The sequence below is a fragment of the Pinus tabuliformis genome, chromosome 8 (assembly GCF_031772625.1).
Source record: "Pinus tabuliformis cultivar Carrire ecotype Pingquan chromosome 8, CPIR1, whole genome shotgun sequence".
Taxonomy (NCBI): Eukaryota; Viridiplantae; Streptophyta; class Pinopsida; order Pinales; family Pinaceae; genus Pinus; species Pinus tabuliformis.
In genome coordinates this window covers 1,388,707,720-1,388,718,943 of record NC_142294.1, presented here as the reverse complement: position 1 = coordinate 1,388,718,943, position 11,224 = coordinate 1,388,707,720, and positions in this window count along the sequence as shown.

Genomic DNA, 11,224 nt, shown 5'->3' with positions numbered 1-11,224 from the left:
AGAGTATTAAGAGGATTATTACAAGATTATAGAGAAGATAGAGAAGATTGGAAATATGGACATTGTGATAAATATTTTGAAATTGAAATGGAATTTGGATATTTGCTACTGAGGGATTTACATATTGAGACATATTGGTGTCATAGAAATGAAATATTTTCTTGTTGGATAGTTTTATAAAATAAAATGACATATTCTCTAGTATCATGTTTTGCAAATTGTCCAATACTTAATTTCACTATAAATTTTAGAAAAATATATTTTCATTTTAGCAATGACGATTTTTCAGCGTTTACTTGCACTTATAATTTCTTATTTTTTGTGTTTGATTTTTTATTAGTGCCATATCGATGCAATGATATTTTTATGTAACTATGACAATACTTGAAAATAATACTATATGCTATATTAAAATTAACCATAAATATTTTAGCAAACTTTAGATTGCCAACTTATCGATAATTTACATCTAAACCCAAACTAATATTAATAGTCAAATACTTAAGAGTAAAATAATAACAATTGCTTGGACCTATTATTGAGAGCACTACCACTTTTAATTACTTTTTAATTATGTAAAAAAAAATTAGGAGCACTATTATTTTTAATAAATAAAATTAAGTGGGTGGAAAAGGTCTAATAAATAGCAAATATTTTTGGTCATCCTTGAAAATTAACATATGTAATCAAACTCCAAATTATATTGTGATAGATATATACTCTATTATTTGAAATTTTTCCTATAATTTTTTTTTTTTTTTATTTTTATTTTTATTTTTTTTTTTTTATTTTTTTTTTTTTTTTTTTCTGATATTTACCATTTTAGTTAAGTGTCAAAATAATTTCCAATAATAAAATTACCTAGTCACCCACTATATTCCTTCTTTAAAACACTCTAGTTAAGCGTTCGTTGTATTCACACCTCCAGAAGAACTGAACGATTGCTTTCATACAAACACAAACATATCAGTCAAACAATTTCTTTCATACAAACACAAACACAAACATATCACCCAAGTAATTGCTTTCATGCAAAACACAAGTCTATGCTTGGATCATAAGTGTCCTATGCTGATCGCCCAAAATGTAGCAACATAGGGCGATTGCTCTCTTGAATTTGAGGGCGAGGTGCGCCCGAGGTTCCTGTGAAAATAAAGTTGGGGAAATTGGTGTCTATGAAGATTAAGGCCCGCATCTGATAGGGCATGGTTGTTGATAGAATTGATGTCAATGTCAAAGTTACGACCAAAAAGTATAGGATGAACATGATGCTTTCCTATGGCATATTTTTTCCCAAAGCCGACATTCTTAATTATTTAATTCTTATTTGGATTTCAATTAGAAATTTTGAAAATATTTTAAATTTCATTGTACAACAACAAAGTCAAATAAGTTCTACAATCTACCAGTGCACTCTTATATCGACCTATAGCGTGTCCTCACTAGTTCAAATGGCGATGCTTTAAGAAAAGTTGATAAAATTGTGCTTGCTAGTTCAAATGGCTATGCTTTAAATGGTTGATAAAATTGCGCTAAATTGGAGGTTTCAATTTTGACAAATATTTTGGGCTTGTGCTCGTGCTCGGTGGTTACAAAAAATGACACAACAATATATTATAAACATGACCTTTATAGAAACATCACATCAATATAAATTTTAAATATTTAACGGATAGTTTGTCCATTACAAACCTCGACATCAGAGCAAAGCAATTTACAACCGATAACAATATACTCACTGCAAACAGATAGATCTAGGATGATTCTATGGATTTTGGGAGTAAAAATCAACCGTATCATGGGAATCTGCACCTCCTGTCGAGCCATTCATGTGAAATATGAGGATACTCATTTGCGAAGTAGATCTTGTCGAGCTAGCCCTTCCAAAGAAGAGGGTACTGGTTCAGGAAGTTCGTCTTGCCGAGCCATTGCTTCCAAATATGAGGATACTGGTTTGGAAAGTTCGTCCTGCCTTTCCATTTCTGCATTTGTATCTCTTTTGAATTATGGACCAACCAGGGTCAACATGAATGATTTGTATGGATGCAAGGCCATAGACATGTTATTGGGTGTATGCAGGGTTTTCAGAGTTCCAACATTTTCTTGCTCTGGAAATTTATGAGAAAAAGTATGTACACCTACCAAATCATCTTATGAACACTGGCATGACCCCTACGAATACCATATTGGATTGTAAGCTATATGTTAATGGTGGTACAACAGGAAAATTTGGCTTTATATCTATTTATTTCTTTGATCCAACCTTGATTCACTGGTCTGATACCCATAACACAACCTAGGTTGTTGGGTGTAGTTTTTGTATCTATTCCCTATACTTTATTTCCCCAGTTTTGACCCTTTTCCCTCCAAACCAACAAAACTTTAGATGTTAACTAGCTTTTTCCTTATTGTGAACAATATATTTTTCCATTTTTTCTAGATATAATGATGCAATATTCCTTTTTATGGCTAACTGGGGTAAGCATTGGAGAAGTCTTTTGGATCCTCTCCTCTTTTTCAAATGTTGCTCGCAAGGACGAGATTATGGAATGAACAACCGCTCAGATCGGTCTAAGAGCAGGATGAAACAAATTGTTGTTACACTTTGTGTGCTGTTACAGATCTTACTGTTACACCACGATGTTGTTACAGATGTTGTTGTTACACTGCATTGTTGTTACAAGTTGCTGCTGTTACATCTCGGGTGCCATTACAAAGTTGTTGTTATCTAGTATTGTTGTTACATCCCAAACCGTTACTTGACTGTAGGATGCTATTACACCGTAGCTGTCAAGCCGTGGTTACTATTCCAGACAACAAATATTGGAAGTTATGAATTGTCTATTTAGAAAGTGACAGATCCATTCCTGATTTTGGGTATGTAATGACTATAAGAGAAAATTAATCCTTCAGGCATGGGGGACGACATAGAGAAAACTGTTATTTTGATCTTGTAACTTTTAATTATTTTTAATATCAAAGACTTTGTGATGGTGTTGTTGCTGTTTCCAAGTTGACTCCTTAACTAATCTCGTGTTCATTCATGCGCCCCTGCTAGGGAGGAAGGGCCCTCCTCTTTAGCAGGGAATGCAGCAGTAGAGTAACTCTATATTATTGTTTCTCTCTTTTATTATTTGTATGGTTTTATGTTGTCATTGTATAATTTGTAGAATATATATGCTTCGGTTCTAGAATTATGTTATGTTGTTACACATATTTGATTATCAGTATGGTAGTTGACCAACTCGTGTAGTTATCAGTAAAGTGTGTGGTGCACCTTTTCTCTAGTAATTATGAAATGTGATTCCATTTATGTAGAGTGTTTTAATTTCTGCATGAATGATTTAGTTTTTGCAATTGATTCAACGAAATTCTTTACTGTTTTCTATTTTCACTCTTGGTGGTAGTTTATTGCACAGATAGTGCAAACTCCATTGAAATAACTGACCTACCCTGGGTTGACAATTAAATGGTTGCAGTCTTGGTCAATTAGGATTGATTAAAACAACACTACACAGATGAGGCTTGGGGCTGTTGCAACCTCTATCAATGGAAAATTCTATGTGTTTCGAGGGCGCGATATACAACTAGATGATTGGGGTGAAGTGTACGATGTATCTGCTAATACATGGACACCCATGTGCCCATGCCAATACTTGTGTCTGAATTCCTAAACGAAGAATATTTGGTATGTCTTTCCCCACTATGGACATTTTCTATTTTTGGAAAGAATATAATTCTACGAGGATTTGGTATCATAATTGAATTTGACGTGATGTCTAATTTTTGGACTCGCATTTCAAATAATTTGATCAGTGACTGGAGGGATTTGAGCACCATCGCTGTTGTGTAGAACATGTTAATTACTTGTGACGTGGATGGACAACATGAAATAATTCAACTATCCATCTGGGATTATGATCCATATGAGGATGTTTGGCTTGTGCTAGAAGAGATTGACCACAATTTTCATGAAAATGCCTTTAGATAAAATTTCATGGTCGTAAATGGGAAGCTGGTCATATATTATACGAGGGATGACAATAATTTAATATTCTGAATCATTGATATTAATGAATGATCCATGATTTTTTGCTTATAGATGCATCAAAATTACATGAAACAAACACTTACAAACCATGGAACACAAGCATGTAAAACAAAGATAAAAAGGCATAATCACGCATGAGATCAAGACACAAAGATTTGATTACGGAGTTCATCCAATTTGGACTACATATCTAGGACCTGCTCAATAGTGGGGAGGCCTTCATTCATTAAATGGCATGGAAAGAGAGAAGTACAAGAAGATTTTTACATAGACATCCTTATACCTCCTATCTGGAAGATAGATGACAAATGGAGAGCCCATCTCTAGGAACAATCAGCACCACCAACTTCCTCATTGACTTCCTACGAATACTCATGCAAAAATGCCTATTCGAACACCCAATTTGTAAATTGGGCCTTCTGCAACTTCTCGGAACCTCCTTCTTGCTGAGGAATGGTTCCGGCCACCTGCTAGGAGAAAGTGCCACTGATCTGCTCTACAAATCTATGCTACTCTCTGCTCTTCCTGTTTCGTTGTGCATATAGCTCAATTTATATGCTAGTGTGGCAGGATCCTTCATAAATCTGAGTAGTTTAAACAAAATGACAAGTTTAGGAGGTGGTTTCAACAACTGAGATTCTCCACAAACAACGATCGATGTTTTTCATTCTTAACATGGAAAATCCATCAGAAAACAATTCCTATAGACCTAATCGCACATTAATACTTTGACCCGGTGGTTCGTTTTAACACATAGAATCAACGTATTTCCAATAGAGGTTCTCAAGCATGAATAAGACACAACAACAAACCTTACAAACATGGCACGAAACTTCTTTAACTACGCTTTGAATTCGACATCTAATACTATCGACGGTCCCCCATCTCCATTTCCAATTGGTGGTTAGACCCAAAGCCATACATCAAGAGGCATGTGATACAACGAAGCTGTGGGGTGATTATGCACAATGTATAACATATTGTATTTGAAAGCCCATCGCAAATCGTAATTGGTGGAGCCCATCGACGTACACCAAATAGGTGTTTAGCGATAACAAGGACCTATCAGGATTATTAAACATAACTTATAAAATATTGGGCATGGAGCCCCATCACAAATCACAATCGACAGAGCTAGGGGTGGTAATCCATATGACTGATCTCGCTGTGATTTGCGATTGCAATTTAATCGCATCGCAATCTTAACTCTGCCGGGGGCCGATTCTTTAACTCCGACCACCTCCGGTCTGCAATTACAATATCACAAATCGCAAATCGGCGATGTTGGGGATGATTCTCTTAAGCCATGATCTCTTCTTCTATGATATGCGATATGTGGGACCAATGGAAGTTGCCACTTGGCGCTTCCCATTCACTGAGACTTTTGCCATGTCATCTCTTCTTGCCACATGGACAAGTCAAACATAAAATTTGACTTTCTCTAACTTCTTCATATGAACTCGGATTTAAGCGTTGTTCACACAGTTGGAATTTGGATGATGAGCACTTCGATTCGATGCTAAGTTTATCCATATTTTGCCACTTTGAGTTTTGAGCCTTTTACCATGCCACTGGTACTTTTTGAAGATCCACCTGGATCAATCCTCTATGATCCTCCTAGATCAATCCTCCCCACTAAGATAAGCTTTTAGTCCTCCAAAAGCATCAAATAATTTGCACTGATTTGTACTTTGTCTGCACCACAAGTGTCCTAACAGGTCATCCTTCCTTCTCCTTAACCTTTTCCTTCGGAGCCATAAGCGATGAGTCGACACCTGCATCCCCTACAAACCTGTAGTACAATATCTTGCAAATTACATGTTTAGCTATATGAAAAATAAAATAAAATGATCCAAGCATCCCATACTTGCCATGAGTTTATAACACATACTCTATGGTCTAGTTTACATAAAAATGGAAACAATACTCCAACTATCAATACAAGGCCAAACATCTTTATTGCTTCAACAAGTGATGTAAAACACATCATCACTGCAACACATGATTTACAAAAATAAGGGCATGACACTATGGTTTCTTCAACAAGTGATGGAAACACATAATCACTTTCACAGTTTAAAATGCAACACAAAATAAGGCCAAACATCATCGTTGCTGCAACAATAAGTGATGGAAAACACATCATCAATTTTACAGTTTAAACATGAAACACGATATAAAAACAAGGCCATGACATTCTATCACACCTAGAAGAACCATCTATCACTTATCAAAGTGAATGGGTCGCCTCCTTGTGGCGCATTCGCTGATCGAACAACTGTTTCACCTCGTTCAGGCATGGATGCTTTGTCCTTGCAACACTGCTCTGGATGGAGCCGCCAACATGTGACTCTTTGATGACCACCTCTGTCGCAATGACTACAATAAGCCTTCTTCCTCCAGATCTGCTTTACCTTATTTGCCTGCTATTGAGAGTGTTTTTCATGCCTCATCCTTTTTTGTGCTGATATTCTTTTCCAACACTCAACAAACATGTGGTTATGCACTCCAAAAAAATTGCAAGTTCTTTTATGCCATGATTTTCGTTCATTATTAACAATACAGTTGTAATCAAAATGAACATTACAATATCGATACTGGTTATAACTTTCTTGTTGTTCTCTGGCATGATCATGGGAACAAGAGCTTGCCTCAACTCTTTCTCTGCAATGCATACTACCATAGGTTGATGGTGATGTGTTCCCATCATCCTCTTTCCTCGATGATTTCAACAATGTTGTGGAATCTTTTGACATATTTGAGCACTTCCCTTCAGTGCACCCCAACCTTGTGAATCAAGGTCTTTTCTCAACCTCCAATGGCTGAGTTATGCCTTGGCTTTAACACCAAGTCATTCTTCTTCCTTGTACCTTGTCTTGGTAAGTAGTCTCATTCTTTTCCTTGTAATTGGTATCTCCACATTTCCAATAGAAATTCTACTATGTGAATATGGAACTGAAGGGAAATCAACATGTTTTACCTCCACTGTCGAGTTGGAAATAACTAATGAGGGCTTCTCATCATCGGTCGTTTGTGGTTCGCTAGCCATTTTAGTGCATTCCCCAACTTCCCTCCTGACATATTCAAGTCCTGCCTGGCGGGGTAATTCCTCTACTTTGATGGGGTTTATGATACCTTGGCCATTAATTCTTAGGCCCTTCCCCTCATACCCCATTCTCATTAACAATTTGGAGCCAATTCCTGTGGTATGATTTTCAAAAACGACGAAATCATTGTCAAGAAACATACATGAAGTCGAAGAATTAATTTTTACCTCACAGGGGTCACACTACAGCTTTTCCAAGGCCTTGTTCTTAGCTTGTAGCTGGCGTAGCAACCTCTATTTCTACTCTTCATCTTCTTGTAGAAGCCTCCTTAATCCAATAAGATCTTCTTGAAGACTCTGGTTGTTGTGCTTCAACTCTTCTAGGGCCTCATCTATGGTTTGCTACTGATGTTGCAATCGTTACCTCTTCTCTTTCTATTCTCACAGTAGCCTTCTTTATTTAGCATTCTTTTCTTGAAGCCTCTGGTTAATATCCTCATTCGAGGAAGGCGAGGAATAAAGTGCATAAGCACCGAAATATGTGGATGACACATCGCTCTTCGATCTCTTTGTACCCTCCTCTCTTCACTTCTCATATGATTCATACATGATGTCCACCATTTTGGACATTTGTAGGAAGGTCTCGTGCATTTCTTTATCATTCTCCATGGCTACACACTCGGTCATTCACACACGCAATTCTTGACAACAATAAGATCGCTTCTCTTCCCAACTAGCTTTAACATCCACCATGTCTCCTCTTCGTGATACACGTCCTCTGAGGATTATCTTTGGCTAGCGTACTCATGCAATTCACATCAAATAAGCCTTGCTCTAATACCACTTTATCCAAGATTTGTTTTTCTTATAGATGCATCAGAATTACATGAAATAGACACTTAAAAACCATGGAACATAAGCATATAAAACAAAGATAAAAAGGCAAAATCACACATGATATCAAGACACATAGATTTTATTAGGATTTCATACAATTTGGACTACATCTTCGAGCCCTGCTCAATAGTGGGGAGGCCTTCATTCATTAAATGGCATGGAAAGAGAGAAGTACAAGCAGATTTTTACATAAACATCCTTATACCTCCTATTTGGAAGATAAATGAAAAATGGAGATCCCAACTCTAGGAACAGTCAACACGACTGACTTCCCGGCAAAAAATCATGCAAAAACTCCTATCCAAACACTCAATTCGGAAAATCGGGCCGTCTGCACCTTCTCAGAACCTTCTGATTACTAAGGAATGGTTTCGACCACCTGCTAGGAGAAGTTGCCACTACTATGATTTGAAAATCTGTGCTACTCTCTGCTCTCCCCCTCTCGTTGTGCCGATAGCCCAATTTATACACTGGTGCGGTAGGATCCTTCATAAATCGGGCAATTTAAACAAAATGACAAGTTTAGGAGGTGGTTTCAACAACTAATATTCTCCACAAACGGCATGCGGTGTTTTGCATTCTTAACATGGAAAATCTACCGGAAAAAAGATCCTATAGACTTAACATCACATTAATCCTTTGACTTAGTGGTTTGTTTTAAAACAGAGAATCGATATATTTCCAATAGAGGTTCTCGGGCCTGAATAAGACACGACAACAAACCTTACAAACATGGCATAAAACTTATTTAATTGCACGTTGAACTTGGCAGATGATACTATCGGCGATCCCCCATCAAAATTTCCAATCAGTGGTTAGACCCAAAGCCATACATCAAGAGGCATGTGATACATTAGACTCGTCGGGGTGATTAAGCACAGTGTATAACATATCACATCCGGAAGCCCATTGCAAATCGCAATCGGTGGAGCCCATCAATGTACACCAAACATGCATTCTGTGATAACACAGACCCACCGGGATTATTAAACATAACCTATAAAATATCGGGTCCGGAGCCCCATCGCAAATCACAATCGACAGAGCTTGGGGTGGTACTCCGTATGACTGCTCTCGCTTCAATTGCGATTTGATCGCATCGCAACCTCGGCTCCGCCGAGGGCCGATTCTTTAACTCCGACCGCCTCCAATATGCGATTGCGATATCGCAAATCGGCAATGTTGGGGCTAATTTTCTTGAGATGCGATCTCTTCTTCTATGATATGCGATATTTGGGACTAATGGAAACCTACCACTTGGTGCTTCCCCATTCATTGAGACTTTTTCCACATTATCTCCTCCTGCCACATGGAAAAGTCAAACATAAACTTTGAATTTATCTAACTTCTTCGTATGAACTCGGATTTGAGCGTCGTTCACACCGTTGGAATCAGGGTGACGAGCACTTAGATTTGATGCTAAGTTTATCCAGATTATGCCACCTTGAGTTTTGAGCCTTTTACCATGCCACTGGTACTTTTTGAAGATCCACCTGGATCAATCCTCCTCAATCAATGAAAAACTTTAGATGACTATTAGGGTCAAACTTATGTGGCAATCCAAGTTTCCTATAACAATGATAATTATGCTAGGCAACGTTTCTATGCTTCAAGGTAGTTTTTAACTAAATATTAATTGACCAACTATAAATTCATTATTTAATTTATTTTTGGTAATTACAAACCCTTTGCTCTATATTTTCATTTTTGGCGTTAAAGTGCTTAACCAACCAAATTTTAATTGATCAATTGTAGCTTCACTATTTAATTTATTTTTTGCGATTATTCACTGTAACTCCTTTGCACTGTCTTTTTTCAGGCATGAAAGTGTTTTCCTAGCCAATTTATGGCGATTACTAACCCTTATCCCTTTTCTCAGTCTTTTTTCAGGGGTGAAAGTTTTTTCCTGGCCAACCTTCCTGGAACCAATTAAAGCTGAAAGTTCCCGATCGTTAGGCAATTTTCTAGACTTATTTTGAATCTTTGGTTAATCGATATATGAATTATTAGATCCCTTTGCTTGTTGTTGTAGTGTTTTCTTCTCAATGATGTACGAAAAGAATCCACTTAAGATTGTGGATGACAACCAATCTCAACAATATAAATGGCTGCTAGACATTGTAGATTTGCAACAATTGATAGAAACAAAACCTGCCAAAGTTTGGATCTATGCCACAATCATAGCTAAACAAAAAAAATAAAGAGTAAAAACTCCAATCATCCAATGGAAACCATATATGTAAAGACTAATTTTATTATAACACCTGTGAAGAGAACAGATAAATGTTACCAGTTCCCCTCTCTAGGATGGGTTCTTAGCTATCCTCAAACGTCTTCAGCTTGTGTAGAGTCTCTCTCCTCTATAATGTGAAAACCCAACAAAAATATGGTGTTCGACAATGAAAATAATCAGAGTTACAACAGTGAGTGCAACAACGAAAATAATCAAAAGTGAATAATGAATGGAAAACCCTTCTAATTATAACAAAATATTGAGTTATTCTCGAATAATGAGCAATAATAAAATATTATTGATCCCATTCTTGGAATAACTACTTGGAATATTTTATTATAGTTGTTTAGGAGGGAAAAAGTATTTAAACTTTTATTTAGAAATAATAAATAAATAAATGATTTATTTATCATTTCAAGGAATTAGTTAAGGAATAATAAACAAATAAGGATTTATTTAATCATTGCTAAGGGATTAGTCAGATTTGAAAAAGAATAATAATTAATTAGTGATTAATTAATTATTCTTGGAGAAAATAAGAAAATTAATGATTTATTTGTTTATTTTTCATGATTGAGTCAAATATGACAAGGAATAATAATTAAACAATGGTTTAATTAATTATTCCTAGAAGAAAATCAAACAAATAGTGATTTATTTAATTTTTTTTCATGGGTTTAACTATAAATTACTTAATAAAGTTGGTTTATTAAGTAATTTCTCACAGTGAAAGCAATTTTACTATGGTAAAATTGGCTTTACATGGTGTACTTTGATCCATCTAGTAAATTAGGCTAGATGATCAATTTTTTGGTGATAAAAGATTTCCTCCCAACGTACAAGTGTTAGGAGCAAAATGTATGACCGAAGTACATTGTAAAGACACAATCACTTAAGCAACACAGGGGAGTCAAGGAGAGAGAGAGAGAGAGACCAACGAAGCTTAATTGAAAGAGGATAGGGACAGAGGGGTCAAGACTAATGCAAGTTTCCTTTT